This window comes from Molothrus aeneus, chromosome 1 (assembly GCF_037042795.1).
Source record: "Molothrus aeneus isolate 106 chromosome 1, BPBGC_Maene_1.0, whole genome shotgun sequence".
NCBI lineage: Eukaryota > Metazoa > Chordata > Aves > Passeriformes > Icteridae > Molothrus > Molothrus aeneus.
In genome coordinates this window covers 95,849,851-95,870,406 of record NC_089646.1, presented here as the reverse complement: position 1 = coordinate 95,870,406, position 20,556 = coordinate 95,849,851, and positions in this window count along the sequence as shown.

The window sequence follows — 20,556 nt, the reverse complement described above, 5'->3', positions numbered from 1 at the left end:
AAAACTGATGGTTTTCCTCTTTTGGGGACTTATTTAGCAGGAAGAGAATAGATGGGGTAAAGAAAAAGGAGGAAAAAAGGGGGGAAAAAGGAGAAAAAAAAGGGAAGAGGATACCAGGAAAAGTTCAAACCTGTGACAGTAAGGAAAAAAAATCATTTTGGAATACAGAAATATACAAAAAGCAAAAGTGCTAGAAAAGTCTTGAGGTAACAGTTAATGGGAAGTCAGCTATATTTCAAAGACTATGCCAGCAAGAAGTAAAGCAAAAATAACTTTGATATGATTTTAGGTGCAAACAGAGGTTCATCCATCATAGACCAGATACGTATTAAGACCTACCTTAATGCCAGAGTTGTGGCTTTGCCCCATAATGTGGAGCCGTGGGCATCTCAAAATTTACAAAATATAAAGAATTCAGAATAGAGAAACCCAAATTGAGATTCTATAAAATCTCACCTTTGAGGAAGAAATCAAAGTAGGGCAGAAATTTTATATATCCTGCCTAATGTATGTCAGAGAGAGAAAACTTTGAAAAGTATACATATAAAGCCATGAGAAAAATGACTTAAAGTCATCCAAGGGGGCATAAATACAATAAAAAGGGGAACAACAAGGCAATGTATAATTTCCTAGCCTTGAAAGACATTCAGCTATAGAGCAGTCTTATAAGGCAGTGGTGGAAAACTCATCACTCCAGTACCTTCACCCTGTATTGTCTTGTTGCAATGCAATAAAAAATTGCAACATCAGAAGTAAAGTATCTTCTCTTACTAAAAAGAAGAAAAAAAAATTATTATGGACAGGACACCTGAACCAAATCTTTAAAAATGGCCTTAGAAAAAATATTAAAAAAAATTAGCAGGGAATATTATTTTATTGGCAAAGAGAATGATAAGAGAATTGAATTATCATTACCAATTTACTTAAAGCCAACTATGTCCATATTACAAAAAATCTTACTCAGTAGTATCTTTCACTGAAACAGGCTTAGATACTAGGGTCATGGACCTATAACTTCAATACTTCTAAAAGATCAAAAACTGAACACAAAGCTAGTCGGGGCAAAAGTGTTTTGTTTTGGTTTTTTTTAATCTTACTTTAACACCTGCAGTGTCAAGTGAAAAAAATTCTTGAAGTAACCATAGTGACAAAAAATTTTTAAATATCACATGGAAGAGTTATTTGTGCTCTTCAGGGCTGGAGTGAGGGGAAACTGTCCAGGAAATAAACATTTACCCTTTTAGATCAATCCAGGTAAAGGACTTTTTTGACTGCCTGAGAAATAATGTAGCACAATCCAAGCAGTGAGAATAGGAGATGAACAGAAGGTAAACCACTGTGAGGCTACTGAAACAGAGTAATAGCAGTTCAGTCACACTCCATGCATGGCAAGCATGCAAACACAGTCTGATATCACAAAGGCGTTTGATGAAAGAGGTAAATCAGACAGAACAAACAAAAATACTATTTTTGAACAGGCATTTTCCTTTAGCAGCAGCAGAAACAGCTTGTTCTCTCTCCCTCAAAGGAAAATCTCTGCCCTGTACCTTGTTTCAACTTTTAAATTTTTTTGCAATTTTTTTTGATATTTGCATCCCATTTAGTGAAGTTCCAAACTGAAATGAAACCTGTTCCAAGCTACCCCATGTGACTACAGATATTTGGTGAGCTGCCTCTCATTTAACAGCAATGGGAAGCAGCAGCCAATACCCCATGGGCCCCTGTCCATAAGGGCCCCTGAGGCAAGAGCTGCTGCTGTTTTTAAATGCAGGTGAACTGCAGTGGATTATTGACTCAGTTTAAGGACAAGTGAGAAGTTCATAGAACTGAGTTCCCAAAAGAAACTTGAAAGTAATATTGAAAGTAATAAAGATTATGTCACTTTGATCTCCCCTACTCCCCCACCAAAAAAAAAAAAAAAAAAAAAAAAAAAAAAAAAAAAAAAAGTGGTAACAAGCTCCTCTTGCATTTATTGGGCATAGAACCAGCAGCTGCTAAAGGATTTGAAGAACATGAATACAGGCTTGAATGGAACAGTGTGAAAAATTTCTTCTGCACAGGGAAAAGACTTTGTGCAACATGACCAAACAGGATGATGTATTAAAGCACACAGCTGCATGGAAGCAGGACGAACGTTTCAGGGCAGAGAATAGCAAAGGATATATTTTAAATAGAAATATTAGGGCTCACATTTTTTCCAAGGCTAAGATGAAACTTTGGCAAATGTCCTAGTTTTACTGGTCACGTTTGCATTGTGGCAAATACAGAACAAGAAATAATGATTAAGAGTTTTCTCAGTGGGTACTTACACGTAAAATAGTGCTATTTGTAAGTCCTTTATTAAGTACCATCTTTCTTCCTCCTTTGTGAATTTACATCTGAGCATAGACATGGAATAATGAGGCCCAGAAACTATACTGTACAATGAGACAAGGATTATAAAGAGCTAATCAAACAAAAAAAATCAGCTTGTAGTCACAAGGAAGTAGTACACAGAAAATAATTTTTTTCTTGCCTCTTTCACAACCTACTGTGTAACTTGGGGCGAGTGTCATCTAATTTGAACTAAAACATCCTTCTTTGCAATGAATAAAAACCTAGGGATTACACAAATTTGGCTATTCCACATTTAATATTAGCATACATGGATATAAATATAGTGCATTTACAAATAAAATTTGAAAGCAGCATAGCTTCTTAAAAATTTTTCTTAAAAAAAAACACACCCTTCACTCACTGGTGTGTTTAATCAGATTGACCTATAATATATAGCATTAGACCATTTCCATTAGGAAACATGTAAGATCTTGTCCATTTCATCCAGAACTTAAACCAAGTACTTCCAATCACTGTAACCTGGTTATTACCTGATGAAAGATTTCTTGTCTGATAAATTCCTGTGAAAATCATTCCAGATCACAAAGCTAGCATGAGTTCTGAGGAAACAACCAGGACATTCTAAATCCTGACTTTTTTTACAAAAAAGTGCTTCATTTTACCTTTCAATATTATTCTCCTAACAATGTTTCAATCATTAACAATACTTCCTAACTGTGTTTCAATATTTAAATATTTTTTGAAGGACAGCTTTTTTTCTTTTTCTTTTTTTTAATTCATTAGGAACAGATTAAAATAAAGCTAAGTAATATCTGTGTGTGTTTTACTTTGATGTTACAAAGCTCATCTGCATATACACCGTTTAATATTCCTGTCTATTTTGATTACAATTTTTGAAGGAAAGATAGGACTGAATTTAAAGTAAGATAATAGGAAAATAATTTTTTATTTATTAAGTAGATTGAAACATATAATTAGCAGGAGGACATTTGATTTCTAACATGGGTACCTAACACAGTAGTAGACCAAAGACTAGTAACCATCTTCTGCGTGCCTACCCATGAACACAAGCTTCAAATTGAAAGAAAAAAAAGATTTTAAAAGAAATCAAGCAGTATCTCTGCATAAATCATCAGCAAACTCTACAACTGTCCACTTAAAAGTCCATTCCTAAGCTTACTTTCAGCACCATTCATTCTAAATGAAAACATAAAAGTGTTTTATGAGAAAGAGTATAAGCAGAAGATGTTTCTATATTTTGGTAGGCAAGATGGGTTTCTCATATGGCCAAAGCTATTTTGCTTTTGTTTTTTTTTATTGAAGACTGGAATGCAGACAATCCCAAACATGCATTTACATATTTATACATCAAGAAAAACCTGTGCCAGGAAACAATAAGTCTGAATTATGTGTAAAATATGAACTCATATATCTGCAGTATTAGATTTTGCTGTGCTGCAAAAACTTCAAACATGTTCTTACCATTAAGTCTGTTAATGTAATTTTCCCACATTTGACAGATTTTACAATGATCTACACTTTGCAGGAATTTAAATCATGCTTTTCTTTTACACTGATATATTGCAAAATTTAAGTTCATCAAACTTGTACATACAATCAAGAAAGCAAAAAACTTGCATACTCTGCTACTGCCCCACTGACACTTTATTATTGATTTCAATTTGGAATTCCTATAATTAATAATGAATTCTGAAATAAAAGTAAAATTTTACCTCCAATCTGATTCAAGACAAGAAATACTTCTCTGAATAGAAATGCATTCTTAAATTATATTTATAGGCAAAATATTTGCTAACTTTCTGCTAAAAATTTTCTCATAAAATACAGAGTAAAATTCCTAACTATATTTCAATGTTCAAAATAGGTTAGCCCTCTCAAAATCAATAAAGTTCATTCAGCTTGATTCCACTAGAGTAGGATTTACTTTCTTAGATTTATCAAAAGGATATTCTCCCACAGAATTTCAGAGTAGATTTTTCTAGCCTTTGACAGTACATGAAGACTAATTTTGCAACTAGAAAAAACGGCAAAATTTGCTAATGCAATCCATATCTCTCAGATTCACCAGTCTTATGTCAGTTTGTAATATAAAATATTCTGGAACTACTGCTAATGGTAGCATTTTCTTGCTGCAGCCAAAAAATTGTAATACTGTAGCAGGAGAAGATGAAATATGATTTACTTTTCCCTTGGCTCATAAAATAAACCAAAATCTTATTTTGAAAATTCTAGCTTTAATACCCACTGTTTGTGTCTATCAGAGATTATTGCTGGGAGATACTTAAAGCAGCTCTGATCAGATGACTCCAGCATAGGCTCCTTCCCAAAAATCTGTTTTCTGCCAATGTCAGATAGGGAATACTGGAATGGACCTTTTCCATCATCTAGTATTCCCACATTTTTAAGATGAATGTAAGCCAGAAAGAGAATATATAGAAGCAAGCAAGCAAAAAAATAATGTTTCTCAGTTTTTGTCTTTACCTATCCATACATCAGACAGACATTTCCATTTGCAAGAAAATTAATTATTGCTTCCAGTTCTGAATGTGTATGTGTGTATGTCCACATATATTGTGTGTGAATACATATACCAGCATGTAAACAGCTGGTTGTGACTGCAATTACTCAGTCTCACTCTGGATGAAATAGATTTTTTTTAATAGAAAATAACAATATTGTAATTTATTTTAATTTCCTGGCATTCAAAGAGATTAATTAATCCATTTTAATGACACCTACCTGGATGAATTAAATTTCAATTAGACTTTGATTAGAAAGAGATGACTAGAGGGGCTGCCACTAAAAAGAGGATAAAATAACCCGCAAGTTTGCCCTAGAGGACTGTGAACAAAACTCAAACCAGAGGATAGGGCTGGTGTCTGGCATTTTCAGTGCCTTTTTAATTGTAGCATCTTTTACCATATTTACTTCAGGAATTACATCTGATGCTTCTGTTATCTACCAAGGGCACTTTTCAACCTGCAATTGTTCTACCCTATAATTTTTGAAATCCTTGTAAATGTTAGGTCAGAGTGTATCTTTAGGCTTCCTGCATGAAAGGACGAAGAGATAGTTGTCGATAAGTAAAAAATAAATACAATAAGTAAAAGTTCCTGAATAATAAATATAGCTGAATTAGAAAGCTACAAAAGGGCAAGGAATAAACATCAGACAGCAAAAGATGCACACCTTCCATAGTGGTGAATATGTATGGCACAGTTCTGACCTGGACATAAAGCTGACAAGCAAAATGTTAATGCTTACTAAGTCTAATCATGACTTCATAAAAAATTGTCTCTACATGAAGAGGAAAAAACCTCAAAGTTTGCAAGGAAACTCAATACTACCTTTATAAAGTGCAAAGAGTTAGATACTTCAGTGATGAATCAGATAAGCATACAAAAAAACCATTTTTGAATGCTTACACTGAATTCTGAATAATTTCTGCAGCAGTAGTTAATTGGACATCTTAGTTCCTGGGCTACATGGCAGTTCCTGAGTTATTTCCAAATTGCAGCACATATATCTATGCTTAAATTCCACTGCTTTGAATTTATCTTTTTCAAGTTCTGTTTTAGAAATGTGGCTGACCTGGCAGCTCCTGACTGCTTGATGTTACTTCGCTTTAATTCTGAATGCCATTAGAATTCTGCTTGCTCTACAATCCCTCACCTCACTGTCACAAGCTCACAGAGAATGATTGTGGAGGGAAGCTCTGTCTGAACAGCTAAAATCCAGAAACAACCCAGCTGGAGTTCAGGTCTCCATTTATATCAGCAAGTGCATTTTCATACAGAGGGACTAGAAAATGGAATATACATGTGCAAATAAATACATAACATAATATTTGTACTTAAGATGAAACCTAATAAAAAAAACCAAAAACATTTTCTATGCAGTATTTAATCCTCAAATTACTTATTCCAAAGACATAATCTTCCATTTTTTTTTATACTAATAGGACCTTGGTCGAGGTCATCCAATGGTTTTTCACAGAATCACAGGATATGCAGAGTTGGAAGGGACACACAAGGATCTTTGACTCCAACTCCTCTCCCTGCCCAGGACCAATCCCAAAGACATAAGTTTACTTTTGGGCAGCACTTTTTAAAAAGAGCCTTAACTGGCTTACTAAAGGTCACAATGGAGAAAAGCTTTAGAAACAGAAGATACTTGGTCTAAATCCAAGCATAAAATTGTGTCTATGATCATTAAATATTTGGCACCTTTTAAGAAAATGTTAACAAAAATTACCTGGAACAGAGAGACAACTTTCCTTGCATAGGTAAAATGCAGAAGCAGTTAAAGTTAAAAAAGTATTTCTGTAGGGAAACCAAATGTTTGTGTAATAGCAATGGTTAGGTGAAACAGAAATATAGAGCACACTGTAAATAGACCATCTGAAATAATGAATAGACACTTCATTTACTTCTAAAGTATATGGTAAGACAGTCCATCTACCTCAGTGTTGAATTACCAGAAGCAGAAAATGGAAAAAAAATAAGAAGAGGTTTATTCTAGTTCCCTTAGGCTAAAAGATCCAGACATCACTATAATTTCTAATGCTTATCTCACTCTTAGAGATACTAGTGGGAGCACACCAAAAATATATTTAACTATGAGATCTGCCTGTGTCATTATATTAAGGCAGGCTTTCTTCATGCATCAGCAGTGTCGGCAGAGAAATTAACATTTGGAAAATCATCAGCCCGTGATTCAAGGACATCTATCAATAAGTACACAATTTTCTTTCTATCAATTGAGTATAAAGGAAGAAAGGAAGTCTTAATTTTTAAAATGACTTGTTAATCCATTACTTACCAGAGAATAGAGTTGTAAGCATCTGAAAACTGAATGCTCAATTTGAGTTGTCTGCAACCATGAACTTCTGGACACTGCTGTTTATGAGATTATGGAAGAGAAGGTTAAAACTATTCTTCAAAATCCTTACAATTTAAAAGCAAAAATTAATTCCCATATATGTTCCTTCTTGGTCTTCCATGATCCCAGTGCTTTTAGGACACACTACAATGAAATGTTGATGCCTCTACTCACAGGTGCCCAGCAGAAGAACAATTTATTGGATGACAAAAACCAGATCTGAGCAAGGAAAACTTATTTTAATTAATGAAAAATTTAAAATAATCTCATTTTTACCCTAAATATAAATAGTAGCCACACCTAAACCCATAAAAATTTATAGAAAATATTTACATTTTCCATCCTCTGGTCTTTGTAAGTCTCAGGATTTTATGGGAGAAATTTTTCATTTTGAGTTATTGATCTGATACTCCCTGCAAATCAGAGACCTTTTGCAACCTTTTAAAAGGTTTTAAAACTTGGGTTTACAAAGAGGATTTTGATTTTCACACACATTTATACAGCTTATATACCCTTGTATTTTTCTCTCACATGATATTCCAGTTATAAATAGTCAAACAGGAAGAGCTGACTTTTTGGATTAGTTGCTCTGTGAAACATTTTAAACTATAATTTCAGGAAAACAGAGTACTGTAACTCAGAAGGAGTTGAAATTATAACTTTCAATGTTCAAATATTACTTTTAACTTCATATCTAATCAGAATGTTTCTCCCTTTCCAAACATTTCCCTTATTATTACTACTTCCAAATGAAGAGGATGCTCTGTCTTTTCTATTTGCTTGCAAAAGCAATCTGTAGTCAGGACTGAGAGAACACTCTTTCATTAGGGAGAAGGAGATGAATGTCATTCTACTGCATGCATTTACTCACTTTCAAAAAATTTATTGAATGGTCATGTTGAAATACTTCAATGGCAGTTAGTGTTTGTTCAGTAAACCAGTTTGATTTCCATAGTCCTCTGTTTTGATTTCAAATCATAGAACTGTAGGGTAGTTTGGCTGGAAGGGGCCTTAATGGTTATCTAGTTCCAATGCCCTGCCAAGGACAGAGACACTTCCCAATTGACTAGTTGCTCAATGCCCCATCCAAACAGCCATTGGAGCCTGACAGGGTTGGGCCACCCACAACTTCTCTGGGCAACCTGTTCCAGTGCCTCACCACCCTCACAATAAAGAATTTCTGCTATTATCCAAGGTAAATTTCCCCTCTTTCCATTTGAACCCATTGCTGTTTGTCCTCTCACTGCAGTTCATGATGAAGAGTCCCTCTCTGGTTTCCCTCCAGGCCCTCTTCAGATACTGGGAAGTTGCTGTGAGGTCTCCATGCAACCTTCTCTTCTATGGGCTGAGTAGATCCAAATCTCTTAGCCTGTCTTCATATGCCTTAGTCCTCTTATCAACTCTATGGCCCTCCTCTGGAGGCTTGTTCCAATAGTTCCATGTCTGTATGTTGTGGGCACCAGAACTTCATGCAATATTCCAGGTGGGGCCTTTGCAAGAGCTGAAAGGAAGAACCACATCCCTTGACCTGCTGGCCACACTCCTTTTTATGATTCCTCCTACAATCTTCCCACAATCCTTTCTATGTATTTCAGAAGCATAGACAATTTTTCTTTTACAGTGATGCAATATATTCAACACCATGGTCTATGCAGCATGTTTTTACACATGTACATGCTGTATTAAATCTGTAATAGCCTGCTGCGTCAAAATTACATTGCTTCTATGTGAAACTACATAACACTGGAAAGCTGTAGTGGGTAGTTTTACTCTGTGCCTAGAGCACATTAAATCTTGCTATGCATTGTTCAGAATTTCCTTGCATTAAACATGATCATGATCTCAATTCACATGACCTGAAGTGATTTATTTTTAGGCACCACTTTAATGATGACTGGTTATGCTCATACGTTCATGAATATTGGAAGCATGAGTGGCTGCATGAAATTGGAAGTTCAAAATGGACTACTGTAATTTCTAGGTGAATTTGATACAATAAATTAACATGCAAGGAATTTGCAGTGAGCTGCTTTTATGAAAAAATCAATAAACTCTTGTAATAAAAATGGTAATAAACATGCTAGTTCAGTAAATAATGAAAAAAAATAGATTATGTGCTTTATTGGACTAATTAGGAAATGCTTTATAGGATCAAATGTTCTCACCAAAATTAAAGAAATTCCTTTTTGAAAGAGTCATGAAAATAATTTCCCTTTTCTTACTGAACTCTGCAAACTAGTGGAAACTCATTGAACTGTAGCTCTTCCACAGACTTTATGTGGGCTTTTTATATGGGATTTTAATTTAAGTTATAAAAAACAATGTCTGAAAAGAAACAAATCAAGAAAATTCCACACCTGAAATCCTGTATGATTGCAGATATTCTATATTGTGCTTGGTAAATGTATCCAAAAGAAAAATCACAGATTTTTTTTAAAATCTTTTTTACCTTAAGGGAGATTTTTACCTTAAGGGAGATTTCCTCCATTAGATAATTTTTTTTTGCCCAGCTATGATTTTAAATATACATCCAGCATGGAGAAAACACAAAGGAGAAAGAGCTTCCTGCTTTATTGAATGAAATCAGAATTGCATCTTTGCTTTCCTTTAAATATGCGCTTAACTTGTTTTGCCAAATCAAGTTGAAAACAGTTACCCTTGGAAGGTGTCTTACCCTGCTCCCAATTAGTTTAATAGCAACTGTCAAGGATTTGAAGTATTCTGAGAACACACTTTCGCTGTCACCCTCCTATTTCATGATTGGCTGTTAGTGACAAAATATATTCCTGCACAGTCACAGTTTCAAATGATTCTCTTTTAATTAGTCTTACTCAAAACCGTCTGTGACTGATAGAAATAACAATAGTTTCAACTTTTTTTCATCATGAAGTCTGAACTTTATGTATCTTGTCCAGAAGACTGATTGTTTATGCCACAACCTGTCCTAATGCCTTCAAAAATATTTGAGTCTTTTCTGACTTGTAAGAAAACCAAAGGGCTAAAATAGACAATTTGTAAAAAGCAGATCATTTAAAGAGGTGTAACTTCTAGTGAGGCAGAAGTTCAGGTTGCTGTTTCTTACTTTCACGAGAGAATAAAACTTTTCAGATATATATTTTCTATCTTTAAATTTTATTTTATCAGATTACATTTATTTTATGCTAGATCAAGGTCCAACTTTAATCATGCCTGGATGGGCTAAAGAAATGAGGTAAAGGAAAATGTTTTTTGTAGGAAGAAGTCAAAACAAATTCAAAATATTCTTTCTGGTGCCTTAGCACATAAAAATTCACATTTTCTGAAAATCCTTAGCTATTTTGTGCACCAGGTCAATATTAGCTATACATTTAATCTTCCATTTAATAGAGCTGCAGGCAATAAGATGTGGGTTTTATGCCTTGAAAAAGTCCACAACCAATCACAGACAATGCAATTCATCAGTCAAGCCAGGAGAAAAAGGAATGGAGAACATGCAACTGGCTTTAAAGTCTCTCAAGAAATTTCTTTTAGCTTTTGTAAAAGGAACAGATAAAAAGAGGCATAAGGAGAAATTCTAGCTGTAAGGCTGGCCTTCAAGTATGTGACTGGCTGCCATGGAGAGATCAGCCACATGGGAGACTCCAGTTGCTGTAAGAGGAGGACAGGTATGTGCACAGGTATGTGCACAGGAGAACTAGAGAGACACAGAAATTGATATGCCAGATTCATGCCAGATATGTATGCCATGCCAACAAACCCAGGGTTTTTCCAAGAGAAAGGACTGCTCTGTTAAATGTGATTTAATCTTAGTTGGACATGTAGGGTATTGCTGACTTGAACCTTTTATGTGGTTTAAAATAACACTCCCCTCAAAACCAAAATAAAGCAAAACAAACCTCCACAATAATAACACAAAACTGTTCTATTTCATTTCTATGATAAGGGCATTTTCTCCTCCAGCAAATATACCAGTAGTTGAAGAGAAAATGAAGGAGAATACATTTCAGTGTAGTCTAGTCTGAAAGGAATGTAAATAAGGTTTCAGTAGCTTTGTCTCAAAATCATATATGCAAAATCATATATGGAAACTATTTAAAATTTTTACTTTTACCCTTAGTGTTACTGCTTAATTGTCTACAATGCTTCCCCAAATTAATACCAGAACCATCATTATAGTCCTTTGTAATTAACTTTGCTTTAATTTTAATTAGCTTCATTCTGTGGCCAGTCCATGGCCATTTACTTCAGTGAGAGTTGGAACAATCTCATAACTTGCCACTGCAAATTTTCTAAGTATTGTTTTTTTACAAAATATTATTTTTCTTGTCATAGGGAAATTTATGCTTTTATTCCCCACCATGTTTTCCTTTAAATCACATACTGTGCCATTACTTATCAGCAATTAAGGACCCAAATGGTTTGAAACACGGTATTTCTTTCCACAGACTTGCTTAAAAATAGAAACATCTCTACTCAGAGATACATTTTTTTGCATAGGATAGTTATTACAGTAATGAGGTATTTTTAAAGAAAAATATAGCAAACACAATATTTACTTACTATTTGGTAAAACAATGAAAGGACACACAGACATTCAGGATTCAGTAGCCATTCTAGGGTTATAAAACCTATTAATTCAATTTAAAAATGCAAACTATTCTTTCTATTTTCCCCATGTATCTTTCTTTTATATCATATTCACCTTAATGTTCTAACAATAGCTATAGCTAGATGAAGTTGGTAACCATATTACTTAGGTTAATACTTTACAAGTTCACCTTATACTATTACATAATCTCAATTAATCACTACATTTCTGAAGAGGGTCCTGATCAGAGAGTGGGCCGAGTAACAACAATCATACCAATGTGGCTACATGTCGTTCCACTTTATTCAGCAACTTTGGCATATTTATCGTTCTCTATACACTGTATCATGCCACCAGTGCTTAATGTTCATTGGTTAAGTAGCTATATTCACACATACATGTTATTTACTGATTGGTTATTACGCTATAAGGGTATTTAGCTAAGGTGTGCTAAATTAGCAGCTCCCACAACATGCTTGGCATCTGGTCTTGTCTAGGCACAGTGCTCATTCTTCCTTGTTGTATCCATTTGAGGACAGTACATGGTCTTCATAGTAACTCTGTATTCTGCAGGCCAGGGTTGTCCAATTCCTGTAGGAGAATAGTTTGGCCTCGTTCTGCTAAGAATCCTTCTATACATTTCATACTGTATTATTCAATCTGTTCAAGGAATCAGGAGGACTATGACTAGGAAAATTGTGCTGGAGATTTTACTTTTTCTACATTTTCTTCCCTAACAAAATACCCTATTGATATAACTGGAATTACTAAAACTTCATCATGTGGTAAGAAATTTTTTCACTTTTTCTTTTCCTCAGAAATCCTTCAATTTTTCAGTGTTTTATAGGTGGTTGGAGTGACTTGCTCTTCCTTATAAAAGTCACTTGGTACCTTTTAAAGTCTTAAACTATTGAGTTGCTCTCATAAATCTTCACCTTTATTATTTTTTTTACCAGACTTGGAACATACATTTTTATATGGCCTGAAAATACACTATATGCTAATCTCACTATAACAGAGTTCATTACAGTTCATAGCCTAAATAGAGGTCCTTCTTTCCTTATCCACTTCATTGGGTTTACATGGCAAAATTTTGGTAGTGGAGGTACTGCACGGGTGACCTCTGTGAGAAGACATCATAAACTCCCCCCATGCCTTGACAGAGCCATTTTCATCCAGCTCCAAGACAGTCCTGTCTCTGGCCGCAGTTGAGCTCATCAGGAACATTGGCATTTAGAATGTTTAAGAAGAAGGAAAAGTATTAAATGGCAGCTGGGAGAGAGAAGAGAATATCTGAAAGAAACAGTCCTGCAGACAACAGGAGAAGGAAGGTCAGGGACTGAGATTCCCTTGCAGCCCACGGTGCAGCTCACAGAATTCCACTGGGATGCAGAGATCCACCTGTAGCTTGTGGAGTACCCTCTGCTGGAGCAGATGGATGTCCGAGGGAGACTGTGAGAAGCTCATGGTGGCGCAGGCTCCTGGCAGGACCTGTGGCTCCATGGAGAGAGAAGCCCACCTTGATGCAGGTTTGCCAGCAGAAAAATCTTGTGATCTCAGAGGACACACACCCAGAGGAAGTTTGTTCCCGAGGGGCTGCACCCTATGGAATAGGGAACATGGTGGAGCAGTTTGTGAAGCACTGCAGCCCATGAGGGAACGATCTGTGTTGCAGAAGTTCCAGAATGACTGTGTCCCTTGGGTGGGTCCTCACACTGGAGCAGGGAAAGGGGGTAAGGAAGAAAGAGTACTAGAGACATGTAGTGAACTTACTGTATCTTCCATTCTCCTGGAGCTTCTGTGTAGAGGAGCTGGGAATAAAATTTAGCCTGCAAGAAAGGGAGAGATGGAGGGAAGGTGTTTTTAGATTTGTTGTTCTCATTTTCCTACTCTGTTTGATTGACTGTAAGTTGCATTTCTTGCCTGATGTTGAGTCTGTTTTGGCCATGACAGTAATTGGTAAGTGATTTCTCTGTTCTTATCTTGATCCATGAGCTTGTTGCAGTACTTTGTCTCCTTGTATTGTTGAGGAAGAGAAGTGGTATAGCAGCTGGCAGCCAACCAAGGTCAAACCATCACATCTAAAAGAGACTAAGACTCTCTCAGGGAGTCTAAATCTCGACTAAAAATACTGTGAATACCAGCGCATATATGTGAGTGCATAAATGCTCTGAAGCTTTTCTAAGATGTTTGTATACATGTAGTCCAGACTACATTTTAGAATGCCTGAAGGTACAGCTTTCTGCTGATGAACACTTTGAAAAACACCTTCTCTTGGTCTTTTTTATCTGTGTAGGCACATGAATTTGGGTAAAGAAAGGAAAGATTGGTTTTCCTGCGGTACAACTAGTGTGGGGAATATTGCCATTGAAACACATGTAGCAGTTACTTTGCAAGTACTTAACATTTATTTTACTTGGTTTCATTTTATTTTATATTAATTAGTCAAGCAAGGAAGAAGCTGATTTTCTGAGAACTTTCTTCCAACCATCTCCAAGGGCTTGGAAGGGTTTGTACCCTACAGTTCTCTCTCATATCAGCCACCTGACAGAAGGTGTCCATAACATAATGCATGTGTTAGTTCAGAATGTTCTCTGCTCATGTCCTCAAAGTTAGTTTTAATACTGAAACAGAAAGACATAGGCTCCTATCTGTTAACTGGAATATGCTCCTATTTTGATTTTGAGAGTATCTAGTAGTTTAGTAAATAGGGGTAGTAAATTGAGTCATAAATTAGGATATTCAACGTCCATTATTCAATGCAATATTTTTATTCATACTTTCCAGCTGAGAAGAAGGAAATACCTTCCCAGCTTTTGTCCTGATGAATGTCAGGTCTAAGCCAGCATGACTGGAAGGAAACCTGGATGCAAACATTTCATTTGCTGCCAACTGTATTTCACTGATAGTGACCTCTTTATTTCCATTGAGGAGCTGAATTTTATTACCTGTCCTCAGATACACTGGTCAACTTTTCTCCAAGATGGATTCTTTACTCTTTTTATCTGTCAGTATCCTAACTGGTGGTCATAGCATTTCTTCACTGGGGACAGCAAATTTCAGCAGAATTATGTTAATTCTATTCAAATAATCAATTACACTGTTTGCATAGATCTTTAAAACACTCATAGCATTGGCATTGTCTATGCCAATCAATATGTAAATATTATAAGCACTCTCGGGTCTCAGTTTCTCAAACATTTTAAAAAATATTTTCTCACTAAAAACAAGACAGAAAATGTGATATCTCCTGAGTTACTAGGCTTAAATGTGGAAATTGCACCAGAGTATGTAGACAAAGAAAACTCAAACCAGGAAAGGAAACTATTAGAAGTAGAGATGCCACTTTCTCAAGGAAGGGACGTGCATCTGTACAGTGTCCTGGTCTTGCACTATTAACATCAGCTGTTGTACTACTAGCACTAGCTTCCAGAATGTGATTAAATAAAAATACTCCTCACAGGCAGAATATATCAACTTCATATCACATTAATATTGCATGTTATAACTACAAAATTCTATGTAGCTGGGAAAAATGGGATTATCACCTGTCACTGGGTACAAAGACAGACATACAGCAACTATTTATTCCTTATTTAAGCCTATTACTATTTATTGTTTGTTAGGTTTTTCTTTTAGGTGTGATTTTCACTTTCTTTGACTACCAAGTCATCACATATGGAATTGGAAAAGCTATCTGGCTCATCATAGGACTGGGATAATTATTTCATGACTGGTATATATATATGATTAAAAATGTGATGTTTTGCACAGTAATCTGGCTTCATTTTAACTTCTGCAGCTGGTCTGTGATTGTTATTCTTTTCTACCCTTGGAAGCTTGAGGCACAAACCACAGCAATTGCTCATTTTCTGTAACATGTAACCAAAATATTTAACCAACAGGCATTTTACTCTCAAATTTTAATCTCAAGAATATTAGTCTTCTGTCTTTATTTTTGTCTCTTGTTCCCCTGTGCAAATTGCACCCAGCTATATCAATATTGCTGTTATGAATATTATCTCATGAACTTTCAGTTACAATAACTAGGTGATAGTCACCATCATTCAGTAACATTCTAGGCAATGATTGTTCATATACTTCAGGTATTTAAGTACTTTAAGAAAATTATAATTAGTATAATAAACTTCACACTGAGTGGCAAACTCGGTTCAATGTATCTTGGACTGAGAAGGCAAAAAATGTTAGGATAAACACTTTCCTCAACTCATCTGCATGCTAAGCCTTGTAACAAACATTGCCATACTAGGGAGGGTCTAGGAAACTGACAGTTTAAACTATTTAAACCTGTTTAAACTATTGTGAGGTAAATCAGGAGTCCAGCAGTCAACTCCCTTCAAAGAAACCCATGCAATTGTCAGTATAACATTTACAGATCTCATTTCTTAGATTGTACACATCTTCCTTCTTCTGTGTCTGACCACAGCAGTGTGTCATCATGCTCTTTAAAATTCTTGTGGGAATTTATTTTTAATGCACCATGCACTGACACTGAAAAATTAAGCCCATTTTAAAGATTTAAAACGCTGCTTACTTCCATCTGTTTTCCATAAAAGATTATGTCAAGTAAAGGTCTTAACGTAACAGTTTTAACATGTTGATTACATCTGTGAAACAATTAAAGAATATTTCTACAAGATCCAGTAAAACTACTCTAAATTAGGCAATGTGAGACTTCAGAGTGCAATTCAAGACTCATCTATTGTACTCCTTGTGTGTATGGTCTGTGTTCTAAGGGTTTTCAATTAGAGCAATAATGCCTTTCCTTTGAATGATTCTCTTCATGATACCAAGAATAGCTGATGCATGTGTAAACCTTTAGTGCAAAGGATAGACCGAAAAGGGGGATAGAAGAAAGAATAAAGTAATTGCAAAAGGACATACTAGCAGAAAAGAAATTAGTTTAGATTCAGCACATCCTCTCAGCCAGATGTTCTTCACTGCATCCATTTCACCTGCTGTTGTATCTTGTTGCAGCATCCAAAGAGAAAAGATGTGTCACCAGCTGCAATTAAACAAAAGCTATGTCTAACCTTCAGATTTTCTTTTCCTTTGCTTTGATTTTCATTATGTTTTGAGTTTTAACAACAACAACAAAAAAAAAAAAAAGAAAGAAAAAAATAGAAAAAAAATAGAAAAAAAAATGGAAAGGAAAAAAAAAAGAAAGAAAACCAGGGAACTGATTTTTAGTTCTTTTTTATTTTTTAGTATGTGCATTGTATCTGCTGACTTTGCATGAGCTGTTGTTGGACAATTCTTCATTGGATCAGCCATTCTAAGATATGACTTACAGAAATAAAAAGTCTTCAAAAAGGTTTGACAGATTTACAATAAGATACTATGATGGGTCAGAGGATGTAAAAAGTATATAACTCTGTACTCTAATACAACGTCTTCAAAATTTTAGCCACATTTGTTAAAGCTATATGTCATGCTTCTTCCAAATTTCTCTAACTTTAAGAATTCCGTATCAGTATTTGAAACTATTGTAATACATATTATTATATATGTTTGCCATTTATTGTGATTATAAGGCATGTTCATCAAATTAAAGTTATGGTAAATCTGCTTTTATATTGTAGATGACTATAAGAATATTTTTAAGAAACCCCTTTGTAGCCCAAAACACTGAAAAGGAGGAAAAGAAAGAAGAAAATGAAAAGTACTTCAAAGAACAATTTAAGGAAAAAAAAGAGTGATTAATATTACAGCAGGACCCTCTTCAGGACACTCCAAAATATTATGCTCAGTGCTGCTCATGCCATTTAGTTTTGAAATTATTATACCTAAGTCAACTTCAAACATCTCCTCTCTTAAAAGAAAATGAGTCATTAACAATGACAACAGATTTCTGCTGCTATATTCCACTAAATTAGGGTGCTAAGAAAATAGCATACATATTTATGAGAAGGGTTTCTGAATAGAAGGATGCCATCAACTCCTAATAAAAAGAAAAAACACTTAAAAATACTTATGAGTTATTGAATAAATAGTTAAAGATAATGAAAATAGGCAGATAAACAACATCAACAACAACAGAAAAAATCCCAATACTATAGAAAACACCTTTTATTTCCTAACTTATTAATACAAAAGCCATTCTTATCACCTTCTATTATTACAATCTGTTCCCCTTACCAGACAGCTGAGATGAATAGAACAATTCACAAAGATTCACAGACACTGCAAGATAGAAAGAAACAACTGATGTCTTTGTGAATATAGACTGTAGGCCAACACAGTGATTTTGATTATTTTCCTTTTATTTTTTTTCCATTCCACATAGTTCAAAGGCTTTCTGAAACTGCAATGAGACCATAGGCTTCAAGGTACACGAGATGTTTGTCATTGATGTCTCTCCTACTGCTGGTATTCTCACCACTCTGTAAAAACTACCTCTTCTAATCCCATTTTTTACATAAATAACCCCCTCCTTCCATGTAGTCCCTCAAAACATACCACAGAAAGTGACTATATGTAGAATAGGTGTGCAGCAACCCCTTACCTTCAGGTATCCTTCATCATTTCCTCTAGGGCTTTACTTTTTTAACCTAAGATGCTCAGTGCTACTTAGCAGGATTTGATTTTACAACTATTTCTTTTCTTCAGAGTCCTACTCTGGATGCACTCTAGGTGAACTATACCTCTCTCAGAGCCCACGGATAAAAGGTGGATAAAATATTGCTATGAAATTATGTGGGAATGGAGGAGAGCATTATAATCAGAGTTGCCTCTGTAATTTGTGACTATATGATTGATTGCATTCATTGTGATCCTTTAATCCTTTCTACAAAACTGAACAGTTTCTCATAAGTTTGCATCTGTGCACTTCATTATTTCTGCAAAACTGATGATTTTTTGGGTTGTGTCCAGGTATTTCAGATTAATTCCTCCTTCTGAAGATTGTTTTGAATATCCCCTCTGTCTTCCTTATGATTCATCCTACCAGATTTTCCACTACACTATCCTGTCTGATAAAACATTGAGCAGAACTAAAGCTATCTTCAAATTGCTCTGAAATACTGTCCAGTACCTCCTTCCTTTTTCCCTGTGAATAGTCAATAAATGTGAAAATTCTATCGGAGTCATGCTCCTCAAACATGTACAAAATAGTTTCTTCTTATTTAGAAAAATATCATGGAAGATAATATTCTTAGACTCAATATCAAGATGGCATGATACCTAATGTGTTCCTCATTTACAAAACCTGTTAATTTTTTCAGAAAGAAATTTCCACTGTTTGACATCATTTGTTGACATATCAGATACTATTCTTCTGCGTGTTGTCTACTGAATGATTTTTATCTTATTTGCTGAGATTTTGTCCTGTTACTATTTTCTCCTTGGCCTCCTAAAAACATAGAAAAGGATTTTCAACAAAATGAAAATTCTCACATTTTACCAAAAGACTTGTATTTGCTTTTTTAAATAAATTCAAGAAGCAGCTTTTTTCTACTGAAGAGTTTGGGGTTTGAGGGGATTTTTGATGGTTTTACTTTTTTCACTTTTTAATTTCTATTTCCACATCATATAGTCTAGATTTAATGTGTACATATTTTTACAGTTCCTCACATTTCTATCTATGTAGTTCACTATACGTCTGGTTTTTTATATATTTCAAAGTCTTGAATTTTGCTCTTTTCACCTCCAAAATTTTATGTGTCCCTGTCATTTCTTTCATCTTATGAGTAGCTGATCCATATTTATCCCATTTATTTACAAATAAAAAATTTTAGTAGAAATAATAATTATACCTTTTTATTTAAAAAAAATTAAAAAGTTTTGGGGATTTTTCTTAACATGGAGTTTTGGGGTGATATCCCAAACTTTTAAAATAAGTTTTCATTACTTCCCTATTCTTTAGAGGAGCACAATAATATCAGTTAGTACTGGTGAAAATCATATTAAGTCTTGTTCACCCATTTTTACAATACCAGGCTATTGAATTATAACTTTTCAGAGAGTTTTAGAAAGTCAGAAAGCACATCCTTAAAAGTATGGGTTACTGAAGGCTGCCACTGCTGCTTCTGCTGCAAAAGCAGATAGGAAGAAAACGCCTGTACTGTCTTTCACTAAACAAAAAAGAAGGTTAGTAAGGATATACACCATTATTCATTATAGGAATATGAGTGCCAGCATCAGTTAAGGAAGTATTGCTATGTGGAAATCAAACAGCCAGTTCCTTTTTCAATGTCCCAGTTTTACCCCTCGCACTTACCCAAAAGTTCTGCTTTGCCTCTGCCTTGTCTCCACAGCTGATGTTGGGCAATTGGAGTGCTGGATGTGTTTCCATGGCACAACAATTGTGCCATGGAATCCATGCTGTCCTTCACATGCACATGCAGGCAGGGTCATGATGCACAGTCCAGATAATGCCATTAACCAAGGTGTGTGCACTGTGCTTGTACACCCTGTGTATCTGTAAGGAAAACACCAAAGCCAGTGAAGCTTATCCTCCAGTCGTGGACGTATAAACACTGTTATCTTAAGACTTTAATGAGACTCATTAGCAATTTACTACACTACAAATACACGGCTTTTAATTAATTTCAATGGAATACTTGATATAGTGATTTGATAACTGTTCCACAGGAACATACAGTAAAATGGCAGGAAAGACAAATTGTGTGCAAAATAATTTTGTTCCTACCTGGGTTCAGGAAATAATGAAAACTACTAGATCCAAGCAGTACAAATCAGCTATAGCTGTAGATATTCATGTCACAGTT